This window comes from Haliotis rufescens, unplaced genomic scaffold, assembly GCF_023055435.1.
Source record: "Haliotis rufescens isolate VD_foot unplaced genomic scaffold, xgHalRufe1.0.p SCAF_17, whole genome shotgun sequence".
Taxonomy (NCBI): Eukaryota; Metazoa; Mollusca; class Gastropoda; order Lepetellida; family Haliotidae; genus Haliotis; species Haliotis rufescens.
In genome coordinates this window covers 11,924,828-11,947,606 of record NW_025963857.1, presented here as the reverse complement: position 1 = coordinate 11,947,606, position 22,779 = coordinate 11,924,828, and the positions used below count along the sequence as shown (strand labels likewise).

Genomic DNA, 22,779 nt, shown 5'->3' with positions numbered 1-22,779 from the left:
GATGTTGCTGGAAAATTGCTAAAAACGGCGTAAAACCATACTCGCCCACTCTTCAAATTTTGGAATAGGTGAAAACCTGACGGTGTACAATCTGGTGAATACAGGGGATGTTCAATGCGTCCAAAGCCACAGCCGTGCACAGGTACATTGTCCTGGTGGAACTGAACACATTTCGTGACGTTTCCACGACGTTTAGCCTTGATAATCCCACGCATCTAACGAGTAGCCGATTAGCATAATGTTGACCTTTCTGAAGGTTGACCGTCAGTGGCAAATCCGAAGCCATCACCTCGCCAGCTAGCCGATGGAACATACCTTCCCATCTTTGGAGGGGAGATGTTTCCATTGCTTTGACTGGTGTTTAGGCCGATAATGATGAGCCCATGGTTACAAACAGCTCAACAAAATCACCTGGGTCTGCTTCAAAACGGCGTAAATTCTCACGAGAGATAGCAAACATGGAGCGTTTCGGATCAGGATTCAGAAGCCTTGGAACCCAGCGTGCTGAAACCTTTGTCATGCCCAGTTCATTCTTCAGAATCTTCTCAACTCTCTCATGAGAGATGCCTACTGTATTGGCTGGGTGACATATCGTCGATCACCCTTAATCATATCATGTATTTTATCAACATTTTCCACTGTCGTGGCAGTTGAAGATCATCCTGTTCATGAAGCATCTTCGAGGCTCTCTCTTCCCCCACTGAACTACGCTGCCTATCTCTTAACAGAGGCAAAGGAAGGAGCATCTTCCCCTAAAGTATGGATGGCTGTTTGGGATGGATACTTGACGACAGTGCAGATGCCAATTTTGTCCATATTCATCAACAGAGAATACTTTGTCGCTTTGATACCTCAGACATTTACTCAGATACCTCAGGGTGTTTGGTTCAAACGCAGCCTTTGAGCATGGAAAGTAATAATACTTAACACGTGGCAATTCTTCAGGGTGAACTATACATCCCTCGTTGTTCGGCTCAGAACTTTTCAGCTGCATTTCGAATGAGAAGTCAACGAAACGAAACACCAGCGATGAGTATTGTGACAGATATATTTCAAACCGGGTATGTACAATCAGGTATGCGATCAGGTTTGTACACGCGAATGAGTGATTGTCATTTTTTACGGCGCAGTCAGCAATATTCCCGCTATAACGTGGCGATTTTGCGGGAATATTGCTAAAAGCGGCGTAAAAAACTTACTTGGGTTCACCCCTATCTGTCAGAGACTCAAAAGTCAAAGCAGTCGAAACATCTGTTCGTCCGAAGAAGGGAAAGTCTGTTGCATTAGCTGGCAAGGTGATTGTTTGGGTTTTCCGGGGTTCCAAAGGAACCCTACTGGTGGACTACCTCCCAAAAGGGCAGAGCATTAATGGTCAATATTGTGTTAATCGCTGAGGCAACAGCGTGATTTTGGAAAGAACTGTCAGGCAAGCATTATCGAAATCATGAGAACATTTCTGATGTGGATGACTTTTTATACCACCAGGAGGAAAGCCTTCTACCCATGAAGGATCACGGCACTCCACATCGTTGGCAGAAGCATGTGGATCTCGGAGGGGATTATGTTGAAAAATAATTTGCAATCAACTCCATCAACCAGTCCATCATAGTTAGACTTAGTCACCCCTCGCGGTATAATAAAACATATTGAAGTCCCCCAAATCAGTGAGTATTCATCAAAGAGGTCTACACCAACCTAGGCTCGGTGCCTTACGGTCATCGTACCGTGACAGCGTTTATCGTTGTTCATGCTGTCAATCACTGGTTTGTCTGGTCCTGAATCGATTACATACAGGCCGCCGTCATATAGCTGGAATATTTCCGAGTGCGGCGTTAAACAACAAACAAACAAGTCATCGCCGATCACACTCGATGGTTTGAGTGGGGCATATCAGCAGTATTTTAGGCGTGATTAATGTACGACAAGGATGTCTTGTTGGAGACAGAACAGGCTCGGAGTTGTGTCTGGTCTGACACGAAATGACCCACAGACCGTTCCGCCATCGCTGATTTTCTTACATTTCATCTCGTCGTGACGGCATTCAAAAAATCGATTGAACAGAAAATTCACATATTCTTTTTCTTTTAGGGTTAAATCATTATGTCTGCTCTGACACCGTACACGTAAAAGACGGCGACTTGAATAATATCTACATTGTTCGCCTGGACGCAGTGATCGAGACAGAATATATTAACTTACTTTGTAGCTCTGTTCATGTCAGGTTGACTTAGTGGTCGAGGGGGACGAGTAATATCTTTAGGCTCCCCGCGTTCCAAGTTCCTGCATCTCCTAATACAGAAACAGAAACAAATCTAAGAATAAATTATACGTGCCTGGTGCGAGCACATTTTTTTGTTTAGAAAGTCGAATATATAAATAGGAAGTGATTTCATGGAGTTTGATTGGCTAACCAAGCAATCTTTTTGCGTTTATATTCCCATAAACCGAAAAATATTAGGACACGCCCACTAGCGGAGTACTGTTTCCTGATTGGCTGATAGTAGGGTGGGCGGGGATCGGGTTGCATTATTGCGATGGTTCTGATTTCGTATTGCATGTCTCCTCTGTCAATGGTTAAATAAGCAGTCTGTGACGTTATTATGGCTGACTTATTTATTTATTTATACGAATTAACTTTTTACGAATTGACATCGTTTATCGAGGAATAAACGTAAATCCGCTCTTAATTAGATATTTAGATTTTTCAGGAATTCACTTGATCGTTAACTAGCACGTACATTTCCTTTTTAATTAATTGTCATTACTTTCTACACATAACTATAAGTATCTTTCTGTATCCGTTTCCATATATATTAAGTCTATATTGTTATCTCTATTTTTAATATAATTACCTATTTAGTATAATAATTCATCTTTAATTTTCATATCTATTCACGGATTCTTTTACCCCTTTATATTCTTCTTGGGGCAGTAGGGTGGGCTTGTGGTTGAAACCGTCCCGGGCTCCATTGCCCACACGGGTACAATGTGCGAGGCCCATTATGGGTTCCTCGGCCGTGACATTACTGGAATGTTGCTTAAAGTGCGTAAGAATATACTCAATCAAATTGTTTATATTTGATGCAATGCAATTAAGAAACAATATTGTTGATATGTGATGTGAAGATTACGTTGGCTGCATTGTAACTTAAGCTCTATGGGCCCATGGCATGCATCCATGGTGAATAAAGATGACGACGACGATGATGATGATGATGATGATGATGGCTCACTAACTCATTGTATTCGCCTGTGTTTAATAGTTTGTCTTGTTATGTGTCTAATAGCCATACACTACACGCGTGTTCAATAAGGACGTACTTTTTTTCTAGTTTTAACTTAATTTACATTGTAAAACGCATAGCACAGGGCTCTTTCAAATCAACTTAAAATTTTACTTGGTTCGGTAACGTGCAAAAAAATGAGGATATTGATTGACTTTTTTGTTTTAGTCAAATCCCTTGGTGTAGTTTTATTGTCAAAACGATCTTTACCGTCGGCAGTATACAACAATCTTGCCATTCTGATAAAGTTTTCTTCTTCCGAAATGTCGATTTTTAAAGTCGGTAGCTAGGCCTTAATGTAGAATATTCTTAGAAACGGTGGTCAGTGCTATGCTCAACCTCATGGGGATTCTGGGTTAGAATAGGTCCCCAGCACCCTATGCTAACCTCATAGGGATTCTGGGTTAGAATAGGTCCCCAGCACCCTATGCTAACCTCATAGGGATTCTGGGTTAGAATAGGTCCCCAGCAACCCATGGTCAACCTCATAGGGATTCTGGGTTAGAATAGGTCCCCAGCAACCTATGCTAACCTCATAGGGATTCTGGGTTAGAATAGGTCCCCAGCTCCCTATGCTAACCTCATAGGGATTCTGGGTTAGAATAGGTCCCCAGCACCCTATGCTAACCTCATAGGGATTCTGGGTTAGAATAGGTCCCCAGCACCCTATGCTAACCTCATAGGGATTCTGGGTTAGAATAGGTCCCCAGCACCCTATGCTAACCTCATAGGGATTCTGGGTTAGAATAGGTCCCCAGCACCCTATGCTAACCTCATAGGGATTCTGGGTTAGAATAGGTCCCCAGCACCCTATGCTTGTCGTAGGAGGTGACGTAATGGACCGATCAGACACGGGGACGTAATGGACCGATCAGACACGGGGACGTAATGGACCGATCAGACACGGGGACGTAATGGACCGATCAGACACGGGGACGTAATGGACCGATCAGACACGGGGACGTAATGGACCGATCAGACACGGGGACGTAATGGACCGATCAGACACGGGGACGTTATGGACCGATCAGACTCGGGGACGTAATGGACCGATCAGACACGGGGACGTAATGGACCGATCAGACACGGGGACGTAATGGACCGATCAGACTCGGGGACGTAATGGACGTAATGGACCGATCAGACTCGGGGACGTAATGGACCGATCAGACACGGGGACGTAATGGACCGATCAGACACGGGGACGTAATGGACCGATCAGACACGGGGACGTAATGGACCGATCAGACACGGGGACGTAATGGACCGATCAGACTCGGGGACGTAATGGACCAATCAGACTCGGGGACGTAATGGACCGATCAGACTCGGGGACGTAATGGACCGATCAGACTCGGGGACGTAATGGACCGATCAGACACGGGGACGTAATGGACCGATCAGACACGGGGACGTAATGGACCGACCAGACACGGGGACGTAATGGACCGATCAGACACGGGGACGTAATGGGCCGATCAGACACGGGGACGTAATGGGCCGATCAGACACGGGGACGTAATGGACGGATCAGACTCGGGGACTTGACTGATCAGACTCGGGGACGTAATGGACCGATCAGACTCGGGGAGGTAATGGACCGATCAGACTCGGGGACGTAATGGGCCGATCAGACTCGGGGACGTAATGGGCCGATCAGACACGGGGACGTAATGGACCGATCAGACTCGGGGACGTAATGGGCCGATCAGACTCGGGGACGTAATGGACCGATCAGACTCGGGGACGTAATGGACGGATCAGACTCGGGGACTTGACTGATCAGACTCGGGGACGTAATGGACCGATCAGACTCGGGGACGTAATGGACCGATCAGACTCGGGGACGTAATGGGCCGATCAGACTCGGGGACGTAATGGGCCGATCAGACACGGGGACGTAATGGACCGATCAGACTCGGGGACGTAATGGGCCGATCAGACTCGGGGACGTAATGGACCGATCAGACTCGGGGACGTAATGGACGGATCAGACTCGGGGACTTGACTGATCAGACTCGGGGACGTAATGGACCGATCAGACTCGGGGACGTAATGGACCGATCAGACTCGGGGACGTAATGGGCCGATCAGACTCGGGGACGTAATGGGCCGATCAGACACGGGGACGTAATGGACCGATCAGACTCGGGGACGTAATGGGCCGATCAGACTCGGGGACGTAATGGACCGATCAGACTCGGGGACGTAATGGACGGATCAGACTCGGGGACTTGACTGATCAGACTCGGGGACTTGACTGATCAGACTCGGGGACGTAATGGACGGATCAGACTCGGGGACTTGACGGATCAGACTCGGGGACTTGACTGATCAGACTCGGGGACTTGACTGATCAGACTCGGGGACGTAATGGACGGATCAGACTCGGGGACTTGACGGATCAGACTCGGGGACTTGACTGATCAGACTCGGGGACTTGACTGATCAGACTCGGGGACGTAATGGACGGATCAGACTCGGGGACTTGACTGATCAGACTCGGGGACGTAATGGACTGATCAGACTCGGGGACTTGACTGATCAGACTCGGGGACGTAATGGACCGATCAGACTCGGGGACGTAATGGACGGATCAGACTCGGGGACTTGACGGATCAGACTCGGGGACTTGACTGATCAGACTCGGGGACTTGACTCATCAGACTCGGGGACGTAATGGACGGATCAGACTCGGGGACTTGACTGATCAGACTCGGGGACGTAATGGACGGATCAGACTCGGGGACTTGACTGATCAGACTCCGGGACTTGACGGATCAGACTCGGGGACTTGACTGATCAGACTCGGGGACGTAATGGACGGATCAGACTCGGGGACGTAATGGACGGATCAGACTCCGGGACTTGACTGATCAGACTCCGGGACTTGACTGCTAGCAGGTCACCGTGTCCCGACGGCGTGGATCGTTGCTCATCATATCAATCATTGGATTATCTGGTCCAGATTCGATTATTTACAGGGCGTCGGCATATATATTGTATATTGCAGCGTTAACCAAGAAACAAACAAACATACAAACTTGGATTGGACCCCACCATACTTGAGTAAGCGATTACCACTGGTAGAAAGCAGCTTTAACGTGGAAGTGATCACTAATGCGACGAGGTACGTCAGTCAAGGACTTTTTAATGAAGTCACCGATTTATTTCATATTGTCACAGTGACCGAGTTTGTCCTGCGGTCATTGTGCCCTGGACATTGAACGAGCTTATCAGAAAGTGGCGGTGAACCGTTTGCACCTACACAACACTCTGTAAAGGCACTGTATATAACAGCCATTCAATTAAACCGATAGATACAGCTGAACAATGTCACAGTTATCATATCCAACCTACTTCCCCTAGCGTGGCAGTTGCGGCCCACAGACGTACCAGGATCCGCTGATTGTTGGCCCTAATCATTAGCCTTAATTTGTAAACACTAATCCCATTTTCGTGATTTAATCTCAGTAATAAACTACGATACATGTGTCACTTTAGGTGTACCCCCCAAAACAAACTAACAGGCGAAGAATCAACTCACTCACTCACTCACATCCTCCAGACGCTACATACCTTTTTTCATTTTTTAATTCCTTTATATTCCCATGTTCATGTTACGGAGACACAACGCATGTTTAATTATCTCGATAACGGTTTAAGACAAGTCACCGTTACAATATACTCCCAGTTGTCATTCCGTTTGTCTTAAACTATGGATAACGGGATGTATATCGATGATTGCTGGGACGAGTAAACGCTATTTTTATGTCAGCTGTCTACCAAAATTACCAAACATAACAACATACGCATGAATGAAATTCGAGACATAAAAGATGCTAAAACTGCAGTTTAACCTCACAAACATCCTTGGCACAATCAATATACCGTATTCGACGTAATAAGCGCCCCGCTCCAATAAGCGCCCAGGGCGATATTTGTTAATATATTGGCAAGTGAACAATACCAATTAGCACCCCTTCCAACTGATAAATGTACACAAGACTTATTTATCTGCGTATGATACACACTTGTGTGTTACATGCACCCTTAATTATGGCCAATTTAATTCTGGAAAAATATATCTGTCGTACATAAACATTATCTTTCAACTCTGTTTTTTTCACCAAAATAATATTCTAATAAGAGCCCCCTATTCCTAATTTTGTGAGCGCCCTGGGCGCTTATTACGTCGAATACGGTACGTCCAGTTATCCGCACCTGGAAACATGTTGAGGGATCAGACCAAAATGACCGTACTGTCACAACCATAATATCAGGGTATTCAATCAATCAAGTTTATTTCGTAATTCAGGCTACATGACCCATAGTACAGTTGTAAGATAAATTATATTTACGGTCACATGTCCAGAGTGTTACATCTCAGGCTGTCGATCTCATTATAAATAATTTATATAAATATAAAGCTATCAAGCGGAGTACATTAATATCACTGGAGTTAAATTAATTTGCAAACGTAATATTACTTTAATAATATTTCAGTAAAGAGGTAAAAAAACCTCTTCTCAAGTGAATAAATTTCTTACATACCAAAACGACATGGTATTCATCCTCTACTCAATGACGGTCACAGTCTTTACATATAGATTCTGTATGAGGTATATTTAACAATGACTTGATTACTTGATTACTTACAGACCGCCGTCATATAGCTGGAATATTGCTGAGTGCGGCGTTAAACAACAAACAAAAAACAAAAAGAATAATATTGACGCGAGAGTTGTGAAGATATCGAAATTTACACATTGCTCTAACTAATCGTTTGTCTCTGAGCACAGTTATAAATAATTCGAGTTGCAGAAGAGATTTTATATTAGCATAATGCACTTAAAAAGTAGACGACACCAAACTGCGGTACCATGCTTGGAAACAGATATCTCTTAAGCGTCTTCTAAATGCAGACAGAGCATTTATATTTAATATTTATATCCTAGACACAATGGCAACCAATAACAACCCTTTAGTCGCCTCTTACGTCAAGCATGGGTTGCTGAAGACCTCTTCTACCCCGGATCTTCAAGGATTTATTCATCGATTAAAACAACATAATAACAGTATGGGGGAAAGTGAGACAAGCATGTTGTTGTTATTATTATTTACAGATTAAAATAAAAAATGCAGCAAAGAGGGTTTGGGTGATCCTGGCACAGTCAGGCTGGTTATACTCATCATCAGCTCAGGGCCCTTGCCCCCTCTACACGCAGCCCAGACAGCCAATGGGACTTCTCCCAGGAAGCGCTGCCTAGTCAAACCCACCCAGAACATTTCGGAGAATGTGGAGACTCCCCAACACTGCAGCCTTCTGTCTGCATTACCCAGATTGTCAGAAGGGCTGTAATCCTGGTAGCAAACCCGGGTACTCTCCCAATCTCAGTCAACAGACTGGGAGGTACCAAACTTTGGGCACCGAGAACAATGGGGAGTCAGACAACTTGGTACTTGGGATGAAAGCGTTATTATTATTATTATTATTATTATTGCTGTTGTTGCTTTCTAAATATTCAAGTCATTCAAGATTTAACTATCTATCATCAAACTTAATTTGCAGTGTACAATGGAGAAAATAAATATCAAATACACATCCCATCATATTTTGAGAGTTTCTCCATTTCCGACGAGATAACAGCAAATACTTCATATCAGACACAATGGCATGGCCTGAAAGGAAATTTGTCTTGTAATCAAATTCTGACCATCTTTTTGAGGTTTGTTTGGCCCTGTGACAGACTCAGAAGCACATAATGTTGTCTTGGGGATTAATCTGACATAGATATGCTAATATTATAACGTTTCTCGCAGTGCGTCGCGCATCATGTTATTCTGAGTCTGGCGTGTAGACGTGAGAACGATGAGGGGAGTGGCGGTCACTGAGTTGTTGACAGGCATAACACCACAGGACAAGTTGTCTCGTCTCAGTGGCTATGGTCTCGTTATCAAAATATATGTAAATATTGTTACCAAACACAATGCGACATCTTCTGTCATCACAAATAGACAGTAACCCAGTATGTAACACGTGGTATATAACACGTAAGATCAAATCGACATAAGGCGTATCACTTAGTGGCGCAACTGTATCATCACACGAATGGCTAGACTTTCACAAGTCTTTAAGGGGCGGTCGGGTGGCATAGTGGTAAATGCGTTCGCTCGTCACGCCGAAGACCCGGGTTCGATTCCCGACATGGGTACAGTGTGTGAAGCCCCTTTCTGCTGTCCTCCGCCATGGTATTGCTGAAATATTGCTAAAAGCGGCGTAAAACCATACTCGCTCACAAGTCTTTAAGGCAATGATTATCAGTTCAAATCATACATTCTTGATTATGTAAATAGTTAGTTGTCCACAAATCTAGGGGGGTGGTCGGGTAGCCTAGTGGTTAAAGCGTTCGCTCGTCACACCGAAGACCCGGGTTCGATTCCCGACATGGGTAGAATGTGTGAAGCCAATTTCTGGTGTCCCGCGCCGTGATATTGCTGTAATATTGCTAAAGGCGGTGTAAAACCATACTCATTCACAAATCTAGACTTGCCTATCAGGAGGATAGAATTACCATACATCCATGGACTTTTCTTTCAGTACAGCCTTGGAGCAAGGCTAACAAATGGCGAACCTGTTCCTGAGGCTATTGTGTCGGCATTAAGAGACACGCAGAGACGCATCCACTATGATTAAACAATGGTATGTGATATCCATCATGAATATAGGCAGTTAACACTTATTTTAACCATGACACGCTAGCATATGTCATAACAACACTGCAGCTGCCCGAGTCACAGTTGTCAGGTCATTCAACAACAGTACTTTTCCACGTGATGCATAACCTATCGTTGCCTGTCAGTCAAACAACATGTTTGACTACTCACAAAGTACGAAATGACACAGAATCCGTCTTTTTTTCACTCTCAAACTTTGGACTCCAACCCACACATTTTACACAGACCGACTTTCTGAAAAAAATTGTTGTTGTCTCACTACAGTGCATCTGTTAATCATGAATTTGACCTAAAAACAAGCAATTACCAAACGTGAAAAACAGAACAATAATTAAAGACCGGTACCTAAGCATGAAAAAGAAATCATTGATTTCGAATGTCTCTGCTGAGAATATCTTATCTGCCTGTAGGGCCAAGGTCATAAGTGAAGAATTGAATTTTCTTTCAGAGTAGTGAGTGAGTATGGTTTTACGCCGCTTATAGCAATATTCCAGCAATATCACGGCGGGGGACACCAGAAATGGGCTTCACACATTGTACCCATGTCGGGAATCGAACCCGGGTCTTCGGCGTGACGAGCGAACGCTATAACCACTAGGCTACCCGACCTCCCTTCTTTCAGAGTAAAGATATGCAGCTCATAGTAATTTTCAAATTGGAAAATATGGCCGTGTGACTTAAATCAATTTTGCTTTACAGTATAGCGTTACTAGTTAGTGTAAAACTGTGAAGGCTTAGCACTGCCAATACCTCGGCAGCGGATAATCGTTCTCATAAAAAAAATAATACAAAAGGGATGGGGTGGGAGTTCAGACGATGATTACAATTTTCACTTCCAGCGAGTGGGACAGTGTGCTTTTCTAATACAAGCGACAAATCAGTCATAAGAAATCTGTGCTAAAAGCAGAGTTCGATTCCGACTGTATCAGGATCATATTTTTATGTTTCCTTCTAAAAAAAAAGTGATGACACCAGGTGTTCGCGAAACGCTGCGTGTCCCGTCCCACCGGTGTCACGCGTCCCAAAAGTGTGAGTGAGTGAGTTGGGTTTAACGCCGCTTTTAACAGTATTCCAGTTATATCGCGGCGTGTCAGCTTAATTTGGGAGGAAAGCCCGAAGTGATGCAGGTCTTAGACGTTTACCACTTCGGTGAAACCCACGAGCACGGGTATGGTGCTGACAAACCTAGAAACATAATCTGGGCGAACCGGGATTCGAACCCACAATCATAGGTTTCTGGCGTGCCCAAGGGACGCAACTCTGCACAGCGAATTGCGGCGCCTTAGACGACTGGGTCACCCGTGCCCCCGCGTCAAAAAAGACATGTCAGTTGTTCGCCTGCATAGACACATATGGTACAAGACAAATGCGGTGTCACATCGGACATCGTATCTGTCACTTATGCATCAATGCCGTAACCCGGATCAAACAACTTTGGAACAAGAGTCGAACGACGCTCTTTGAAATCGTACCATTATATATATATATATATATATATACATACATACATACATACATACATACATACATACATACATACATACTCTCCAAATATATAGAGAATCTCACCCGAGTGTCTTTTGATATCAAATATATCAACACGAGTTGATAAAAGTGGCTTGCCAAGGATTTTTTCCAATTTTATCAACGAGTGTTGATAGCTTCAGTAGCAGAGCCATTAGTGATGTCATTTGATTGTGACATCATGGTAAGAATGACGTCACAATGGTCTGCAAAGCATTGTGATGCAATTTCATTGCAGCGATATCTACAGTGTAGATATACAGAGTACTAAACGAGCTTCCGTGTAATACCAATTTTATGAAACGAGTGAATAGTTGCGGTATCTGACGAGCGAAAGCGAGTCAGATACCACAACTATTCACGAGTTTCATAAAATTGGTTTTACACGGGAGCGAGTTTAGTATTTTATTTATTACTTGCCATTTATAACGTTTTTAGAATTATCCTCTCGAGTGTGAATAGGCTGACACCTACACGATCCACGGCATAATCCGATTGAGTTGAGTAATACTTCAAACACGTCAAAAGTTGAAACGTTTGAATTTAATACCATACAACGGTCCACCTTTAGAATTTTCAGGCGTCCGTTCCACAAAATTATCGTAGCGTTAAGGTTATCGCAACTCACATACTTTAACTTAGACCAACGACTGTCGTTGCGCTACAGTAGGATCGCCTTGTGGAACGGGGCCTTGCACCTCAAAGTTTACAATCACGTCACAATACCCGATGACGTAATTTGTGGAATTTTGTTGCAAGTTCCTTCGGCGAAACAATGCCATGTGACGTCAGCCTAGCAACAAGGTTGCTGGGGTCATCGAGTGTGCATAAGCTCCTCTCAGTGATCCATTATCTCCACACACAATGTCTTTGAATAAGCCAAGGTATGTTGAGAGCTTTCAATATTTGTTCGTGAAACGTGTTCCGAGAGTACATAAGCACGCGTTTTGGTATTACACAATGTGTAATACAGCTGTATGTTTATTAAACGGGTGATCTTTTCACGGGCAAGTAATAAATCGCTTGATCTCACCCAAGCGATATCTCCTGTGGGAGCCAGTTTTGGATGATATATATATATATAGTTTTGTCCACAAAAGAGGTGCAAAAATGAAGAGATTTAATTTGTTATAGTGTCAGTGACAAATTTCCCGGATCAAAATGATCACAACAAGGACAAGCAAACCATTAGTCGGGAAACACGTACGACCCAGTGCATCAACAAAAGGGCCATGGAGCTGCACGCACTCCACGTGCAGCAGCACTATGAACAGTATTAAATGGAAGGGTTTTTGATTGCCTGGCATCTGCGTCAATCGAACAGTGACAGTTAAACAACATGCCAAGATTAACAGAAGTGCAAAGAAACTATCGATTCCAACGTGGGACATATGTTTGTGGTAGCTGACCTTCACCTTGGACTTTTCCTATGTACCGATAACTGAGATGACTACAATTACCAGTTCTCTCCACAACATTTTGGCTCAATATCTTGTATTATAATGCTAATTATAAACACTTAAACACATAATCAGATTGTTTGAAAAAAATGTCCATAATCATATGTCCATTTATTGACTGGATCGGAAGGACTGAAAAAGCTTATTTCCGTAAAGTTGGCGATGGCGCAACATGGCTGAGACACCAGTCATTTGACTCTCGGATAGCACAACATTTCACTCAGACGGAAATAAATCAAACGTCCCCGCGGTTCTAGTAAACGTGGTTCCGTCTACAAAAATCATTACCTGTCGGCATGTAGAATGCGTAAGCGTCTAATCCGTGGACAAGCAAGCGAGCCAGTCTTAAAGTTCTGCCATCTTAACGTGTTGTCTCGACAAGCGGATCAATAAACATGATGATAGCCACGGTGGATCTACACATCTGGGATTTCAATCAGGGTGAATGTTTGGTCAGAGCGAGTTATCCCCCTTGACGGTCATCACATCAAGCTCGATAGATCGTTCCTGTGTATAAAAATCCCAGGCTGGTAACCAATTTGCCACGCCCTGTAATGGAGCTTGTATATATTCGTTAAATACGATTCGAATACCTAAGTACCTAAAAACGATACGAATACCTCACTGTTACTATGTTGTTTTAATCGATGAATAAATCCTTAAAGATCCTGGGTAGAATAGGTCTTCAGCAACCCATGCTTGCCGCAAAAGGCGACTAACGGGATCGGGCGGTCAGGCTCGCTGACTTGGTTGATGCATGGCATCGATCCCAATTGCGTAGATCGATGCTCATGATGTCAATCACTGGATTTTCTGGTCCAGACTCGTTTATTTACAGACCACCGCCATATAGTTGGAATATTGCTAAGAGGCGTTAAACAACAAACAAACATTAAAATTCATTTCTTATCATTTATAATGGAGGACAGGTTTTCAGACGGAATTCACAAATTGTAGAGGACGATATTGTTGTCAACAACTCAGCTTGTGTCGATTGAATGAGTTTCAATGAACAGAAAAGAATGAGCTGTAAAGCAACGAGCTTTTGTAATGTCTGGAAAGCAGAAAGGATCCCCAATCCTTGTCGCACCGGTGACCGGCGGTGTAACGCTATGAGTTTACACATCTGTGCATCACCTTGCCCTGACTATCAACCATTGGTTTGTCTGACCCAGACTCGATTATTTACCGCTGAAGTACGGCGACAGCATGAATAATATCTAAGAGGGTACGATGAGGCACGCCATCACTCATGATCACCCATATCACGGTCGCGTCGGTCGCGTCAGTCGCTCAGTAGGTCGGATCTATCTACCTACGAGATGGGTGCATCAACCAAGTCAGCGAGCCTGACCACCTGTAAGTCGCCTCTTACGCAATAGTTGGGTTGTTATTTAACGCCGCACTCAGCAATATTCCAGCTACATGACGACGGTCTGTAAATAATCGGGTCTGGACCAGACAATCCAGTAATTGACATCATGAGCGTCGATCAACTCAATTGGGATACGATGACATTCATCAACCACGTCAGCGAGCCTGACCACCCGATCCCGTTAGTCGCCTCTTACGACAGGCATGGACTGCTGAAGAACAATTCTATCCCGGACCTCCATCGGTCAGTCGCCTCTTACGACAAGCATGAGACCTATTCTAACCTGGATCTGACCACCACACAAGGGTGTATCTACAAGTGCATGTATTCTGGTCCTACGTCTAGACAATCATGAAAGCTTTTTCTTTTAAAAAAACACAATAAAAGACAGCTTTGTCTGGATATACATAAACACATCAGTCCCAATCACCTCATGTTTGTTTTGAGAGCCGACGTAAATGTGTGTCGGATGGTTATAAGTGATGCGACGTTTGTGTATCCTAGTTGTTCACGCTCCTCAAGCTGAGACCCGGGTTCGACTCCTTACATGGGTACAATGTGTGAAGCCCATTTTTTGGTGATATTACTGGAATATTGCTACAAGCGGCATAAAACCATACTCATGTGTGAACTGGTTGATTGACTGTACTTCAACGTGGATTGTGCTCGTACCTTATCGCTACTTTAAATCCTACTTGTGCAAAAATGGTGCTGACAAACCAAGAATCATTATCAGGGCGAATATGTGATTCGAATCCACGATCATCGGATTCTGGTTCCGACTATGGACCGCAACTTAAAGCGACTTGCCACAGTTCATACAACTGAACCACCCTAATAGTGGTTTCTCTAGATCAGTCTCAGTTATTTACAGGACGCCAGATAGAGATGAACGTTACTTACTAGACAACCTTCACTTGCTCTCATACAACAGGACCGCGTCCGCCCAGAGAGCGGAAGGTCCGGGGTTCGATCCCCGGCCGCGTCATACCGAAAGACGTTAAAAGATGGTACTTGTTGTTACCCTGTCTGGCGCTCGGCATTAAGGGGCTAAACCAAGCAGGGGTCGGCTCGGAGTCAGTATTGTGTCTGAGTGGGGTATTCATGTTAAACTGCGGCATGGTATCTCAGTGAGCTAGCACTATAAATCGGCATCAGTCCGGACAAGTACAAGCAGCCATACACGCACGCGCGCATGCACGTCGCTATATAAGTGCAATATCTTGGGCGCGACGTTAAACCCAAGTTCACCTCACCTCTCATTCAACAGATCAGTGTTTATTCTTGATTCTCTGGTAGGGTAGCCCAGTGGTTAAAGCGTTCCCTCGTCACGCCCGGGTTCTATTCCCTACATTGGTACAACTTGGAATAATGCTAAAGACGGCCTAAACCCAAATTCCCTCACTCACTAGTTTTGTCATTATTTATAGTACACGCATCTTATTTTTCATCTGACACTGAACCAAACTCTGTACTCGAAAGTCGTTGTCGAGAATAAAACCCTCGATATCTTAAGTAATACAATCTTTCTTCCCATGTCCAATATACATACTCGTTTGAAGGATGATGATGTATTAGGGTGTAACCTGTGCTTCAGCAATGACGCGACACCCTGTCCCTCCCCACAACGATGCTGACAGAAACGAGGGCGTGGAGAAGATGCATGGAGAGGGCAGACAAAAAAACACACCCCCAGTTCGATTTGGCATTTCATATTCTATCTCAATTAAAATACGTAGTCATAGGAGAATTGCGATTGGAACACATTAACTTGTTTAAAATGTCGTTTTGACATAGCCCTGGTTACGCAAGCTTGATGCTATTCAAGTAACATCACGCGTAAGCACATTTACATAAGTTGCAAAAGGGACATTAATTATTGTTAATAGATCTTATCAGTACTGGTTGATAAATCGTTACGTCAGACGTGTGATCGAGGGGTCACAGCCGCATGAAGGCAATTGGCCATCTGCTGCTAATGGATCTGCACGTGTTGCTGGTGGCGATATGCTTCGCCGGGGACCGAGGGAGCTTCATACCTGGTCCTTTTATAACGATACTGTTAGAGCAGACGTTCCATGTTTAAACGACTCATACATATTAAAATCACAAGTAATGTATTCCACCATCAAATCCGTTTTAATGTAATTATCCAGCTTTGCCGACTCTCTCATTACACGAGTGAACCTGTGAAGATCCGGGATAGAATAGATCTTCATCAACGCATGCTTGTAAGAGGCGACTAACGGGATCGGGTGGTCAGGCTTGCTGACTTGGTTTGATGCATGTCATCGTATCCCAATTGCGCAGATCGATGCTCATGATGCTATCACTGGGTCTTATCCAGACTCGATTATTTACAGACCACCGTCATATAACTGGAATACTGCCGAGTGCAGCGTTAAACAACAAGCAAACAAACATAATCAGGGCGCGAGTGGGTTCTTTATTACGTTACCAAATGCTATGATCTTACATAACAGTACTTCTATATTTGTTTCAAAAAGTGTAGGGGCGGTCGGGTAGCCTAGTGGTTAAAGCGTTCGCTCGTCACGCCAAAGACCCGGGTTCGATTCCCGACATGGGTACAATGTGTGAAGCCCTTTTCTGGTATCCCCCGCCGTCATATTGCTGGAATATTGCTAAAATATTACTCACTCACTTACTCACTCAAAAAGTGTAAATATGAAAATGGATTCGTATAGCTATTAAAGCACAAATATCCATGCATGAGGTATTCACTCACATTCAGGACAGCAATAAGTTATTATATATAGTTATAAAGCGTGTCTTAGTCTCCTGTTTGTCCAGGAGAGAAAGTAAATACAAGAAGGCGTTATGACTGACACCAACCTGCTTAACTAATGTATACTCGTATAGTGTATATGTAGACAACCCCAGGGTTCATCGCGTTGCCACAGTGAAGATGCAACACTCTTAACGTAGCCCCACAACGTGTTGACACGATGGGATATTAAAAATGAATACTCGCAATTGACAAGATTACACCTACTTGAGTATCGCGACAAGAGGTGTTGACCAATAGTAAATTACAACTTCAACATCCAAGTACAGCACAATATGATCATTGTAAATACTTTAAAACGCCTTGTTCAAATAACGTTGAGATCCAAATACGTTGCCAGTGAGTCATTGAGATTACATTTAGATATTTCCGTCAATATTTGACGAAGGTCGTTTCAAACACACTCTCATATACCACACCTACAAATAAAGTGTCAATTATCTTATAAGTGTTAATTCATTCTTAAGACGGATTAAGCCATGTCAGACGTTATTAATAACGGTGTGCATCTACATAAAACGGATGTATTCGTAATAAATGATATCCATGTTCAGGGTCTATCTATTTTAATAAGAGTCCGGATCGAGGAACGTAAACAATCTGATTAAGTTTGTTTGCGATGCACCTGAGTTGTATTAGAGTACTTCTCTCGGCGTTTCATTTCAAGAACATGACGATGCTACAGAACAGTTTATGAGCAATAACTATTTTACACACGCTGTGAACATGCTTCCCTGTAGAACGGGGGCGATCTTTGGATAGCGACACAAAGAGAATAGGATCCTTTTCAAAAAGCTTGCAATATGTGACTGGATTTAAAAAGATAGAATAATTATTCCAAGATTAATAAAAGTGTAAACGGTTATTTCATATTCAACAAAAAACTTAACAGTGAAAGAGTCCGCGTTATTTGAATAATATTATGCTTTATCGTACAGAAATACTAGACACCTCGGTAGTTTAATGAATTTTGTTAAAAAGTCGCTAACAATCTTACAGCAGACATCCGGCAGACTGCGTTTTATCTTTGAAAATCAACATAAACATACTTAAACATACATAGAACTATGTTGGATATTCATCTGTAAAACTGTCAAATTACGCATAAACTAACGGAGAGTGTGCGCGAACCTGTCTTAACTGAAAACTCACGTTGCTTGAGTTATTAGGACGATAATCCTACTTAGACCAGTTGCACTTGAGTAAGGGTGAATTGGGTTAAACCGTGCTTTTGACAGTACAGTTAACTACGGTTATAACGAACTCAGAGGGACTACTAATTTCAGTTCGTTATAACCGTAGTTCGTTATAAGCATATATACAGCATAACTACAACAAATAGTCGGGACTAAAAAAGTAAGTTCTTTATATCCGTCAGTTCGTTATAAGCGTGTTCGTTATAACCGTAGTTTACTGTATTTCATTTACATCAGGGTGCGTCAGCTTAATGTGGGAGAAAAGACCAAAGTGATTCGTTTCTCAGACATTACCACTTTGGTGAACCCCACGAGCACGGGTATGGTTCTGAGAAATCGGGATTCGAACCCACGATCATAGGTTTCTGGTGTGCCTAAGGGACGCAACTCTGCACTTCGAATTGCACTTGAAGAACAAACTGAGGGCGCCGTTCACGAAGAGATCTTAGTGCTAAGATGGTCGCTACTCCCTGACATCAGATACGACAGTCGCTGGGATTGCTTTGGGGAACGGCAGGCAGGGTTCAAGATTTTTATTCAGTTGCGCACATCATTGTTACAGTTATTTTCCTACTATCCATTATTTGTTTGTTGTTTAACGCTACACGCAGCAATTTACCACTCATATGACGTCAGTCTGTAAATAGTCGAGTCTGGACCAGTCAATCCAGTGATTGAAATCATGAGCATCGATCCACGCAGTTGGGATACGCTGACATGCATCAACCAAGTCAGCGAGCCTGGTCACCCGATCCCGTTAGTCGTCTCTTACGACAAGCATGGTTGCCTCTAGAAAAACATGTTTTGCGTAAGACCTATTCTAACCCGGATCTTCACGGGTCCATTGTGATGTGAAAATCAGCACAGCCAACGACACAACGTGCACGTAACTGCAGAAGAGTAGACACAATTCAAAGCGTCTGATGAGAAAGTCGTTCTTAGATTGTCGCTTGTTGTAATTCACACGATAAGTCACACGATAAGAATTTTTTTAGGAATGTATCTGTAGCCAAAACTCATTCATCGACGCGCGCCATCATTCGTGACGTCATATAGGACATCCGCAGAACTGGTGCTGGAGCATGTTGTTTTTCGCTGCGTTTTGCAATATTCCGCGTTAAACAACAAACAAACAAACAGCCACTTTACGATTGGGAGGCCCAAAATAGCTTGTACACATTGTATCTATGTAGGGAATCAACCCCGAACGTTCCGCGTGATGAGCCAATGTTTTAACCACTGAGCTACCCCAAGGCCCTTAATGATCACGTTTCTTGTTATGAGTGAGTGAGTGAGTATGGTTTACGCCGCTTTTAGCGATATTCCAGCAATATCACGGCGGGGGACACCAGAAATAAGCTTCACCCAGTGTACCCAAGTCGGGAATCGAACCCTGGTCTTCGGCGTAACGAGCGAACGCTTTAACCACTAGGCTACCCCATCGCCCCTTTCTTGTTATGATTTTATTGTTTTAAGATTCAGATTAATGCATATCTTCCTTTGTCTGGTGTGTAACAAGACAAGTCTGTTAACTATCACTTCCCCGTGCCTGTGTGCGGTGCAATCGTACCCGTCATTTCAGCAATAAAGATACATTTATTCACTGATATTATTCTCATGTTTCAAGACGTTACGCTCATGTATCTTCCCCGAACATAAACACAAAGATCGTAAACAAAACCACACAACAGTCTCCAGTATCAAGCTCTCCCTACACGTGAATCAACAACCGCCTCTTTCTGCCCAACCAAACCACAGGGCGGGCCGTCTACCACCCCTCCCCCTAACGTATCCTCTAGCCCCACCCCCAGGGTCAATTAAGCCCCAGCCATATAACACCCATTTCCTCATCAGTCTAGTGAGCGATCTGCGTTTTAATCGTATAGTGGCTGTTGTATCATTTTACCTCTCAAACGCCTATCGCGCCGGCGGAGTTGATCATGGCTGGCCCTTTGACACAGATATGCAGATGGGTCGGGTCGCCCTGCCCTAGACAAGTCCGCATTGTTAAAAGCCGATAAATACCATATATGTTGTCAATGTCGCTTGAGATACATACCTGTCTTCAGTTCAACAGGCATAATTTATTCATAAATCATGTTTGCCACGTCTTTCTCTGTGGCCTGTAGGTTCTATATTGCAGATCGGCAAGGATGGGTTTGATGTCACGATATTTCCTTGTGATCTCATGTAGCCAATGTCTATACCTGGGGCTCCTCGTTACAACCCTGTTAATGGACATACAGAGGACAGCGCGAGCTTATAGGTCTAAAGACAGTCGTGGACACACATAGGGCACAGAAGTCGCACATACCAGCACAGAGCAGACAGTGTGTGATTGTCATCTGGCCATTAACCGGCTTCAACCTAGCCGACTGATCAAAAATGATCAAATAAAGACAGTTTTGGAAAGTGTTGTATGGAAATGTGTTTTACCTCTTCAACCTTTCAAAGAACAACTGATTGTGCAGCTTATATATGCATCATGTGGGTCTGAGGTCTGATTCATGTCTGTAATGCTGGCAGTTTATGTCTGCATCTCATCATAGGAACTTGCAGAGAAATGCATAACGCAATTCATTATGCGAGGTAGAAATCTCACCTAAGGGCCGAAGAAGGTATATTTTGCAAGGTATAATGCATTTTGTTATGAATTTCAGAACATAATCCTATTATCTGATCTGTCAGCTGTATGTGTTTATGCAATACAAACATCTGGCAATTGTTTTGTACAAACTGGACCCACATGTGTGGTCCTTGTTTTTCTGTACCAGTGCATTCCATATATAATCATATTTAAATATGGTATTTCCTTATCTATTTATGTGGCCATACCTGTCTGTATTCCCGTATCTGTCTGTATTTCCGCACCTGTCTGTATTCCCGTATCTGTCTGCATTTCCATACCTGTAAGTGTTTCCGTATCTGTCTGCATTTCCATACCTGTAAGTGTTTCCGTATCTGTCTGTATTTCCGTATCTGTCTGCATTTCCATACCTGTAAGTGTTTCCGTATCTGTCTGCATTTCCATACCTGTAAGTGTTTCCGTATCTGTCTGTATTTCCATACCTGTAAGTGTTTCCGTATCTGTCTGCATTTCCATACCTGTAAGTGTTTCCGTATCTGTCTGTATTTCCATACCTGTAAGTGTTTCCGTATCTGTCTGCATTTCCATACCTGTAAGTGTTTCCGTATCTGTCTGCATTTCCATACCTGTAAGTGTTTCCGTATCTGTCTGTATTTCCATACCTGTAAGTGTTTCCGTATCTGTCTGTATTTCCGCACCTGTCTGTACGCACGTATCTTTCTGTACGCCCGTTTCTGTCTGTATTTCTGTATGTGTATATCCCCACGCTTGTCTGTATTTCCGCACCTGTCTCTATTTCCATATCTGCATTTCCGCACCTGTCGGTATTTCCATACTTGTCAGTGTTTCCCCACCTGTTTGCATTACCGTATCTATCGACATTTCCGCACATGTCTGTATTTTCGCACCTGTGTGTATTTCTGCACCTGTCTCTATTTCCATATCTGCATTTCCGCACCTGTCGGTATTTCCATACCTGTAAGTGTTTCCGTATCTGTCTGTATTTCCGCACCTGTCTGTATTTTCGCACCTGTGTGTATTTCCGCACCTGTCTCTTTTTCCATATCTGCATTTCCATACCTGTCTCTATTTCCATATCTGCATTTCCGCACCTGTCGGTATTTCCATACCTGTAAGTGTTTCCGTATCTGTCTGTATTTCCACACCTGTCTGTACCCCCGTATCTTTCTGTACGCCCGTTTCTGTCTGTAGTTCCGTATGTGTATATCCCCACACTTGTCTGTATTTCCGCACCTGTATCTATTTCCATATCTGCATTTCCGCACCTGTCGCTATTTCCATATCTGCATTTCCGCACCTGTCTCTCTTTCCATATCTGCATTTCCGCACCTGTCGCTATTTCCATATCTGCATTTCCGCACCTGTCTATCTTTCCATATCTGCATTTCCGCACCTGTCTCTATTTCCATATCTGCATTTCCGCACCTGTCTCTATTTCCATATCTGCATTTCCGCACCTGTCTCTCTTTCCATATCTGTATTGCAGCACCTGTCTATATTTCCATACATGTCTGTGTTTCTGTATATGTATTTCCGTATCTGTCTGTATGTCTGTTTCTGTATCTGCATGTGCGTATCAGTATTTGCGTTAGTATCTGTCATTGGTTCCCTATCTGTATAATTTCGAATCTACCTGTCTTTTAATATATGTCCGTATGTCCGTTTTTGAATTTCGTATGTGTTGTTATCTCTATAGTGTTTGTGTCTGTGTTACTGTGTCAGTGGCGAGTGTATGTGTTTGTGTGACAGTGCCAGTGGCGAGTGTATGTGTCTGTGTGACAGTGCCAG

General features: G+C 43.6%; 1 protein-coding gene across 3 annotated transcripts in view; it reads right to left on the bottom strand.

Moving 5' to 3' along the window:
* The window catches only part of LOC124112522, a 216,327-nt gene that overhangs the window by 145,071 nt on the left and 48,477 nt on the right, over nucleotides 1-22,779 (bottom strand). For all 3 annotated transcript variants that reach the window (XM_046472688.2, XM_046472685.2, XM_046472683.2), the window contains exon 2: nucleotides 2,200-2,289. The gene's annotated coding sequence lies outside the window, so the exon portion shown is untranslated. The remainder of the gene's footprint in view (nucleotides 1-2,199; nucleotides 2,290-22,779) is intronic.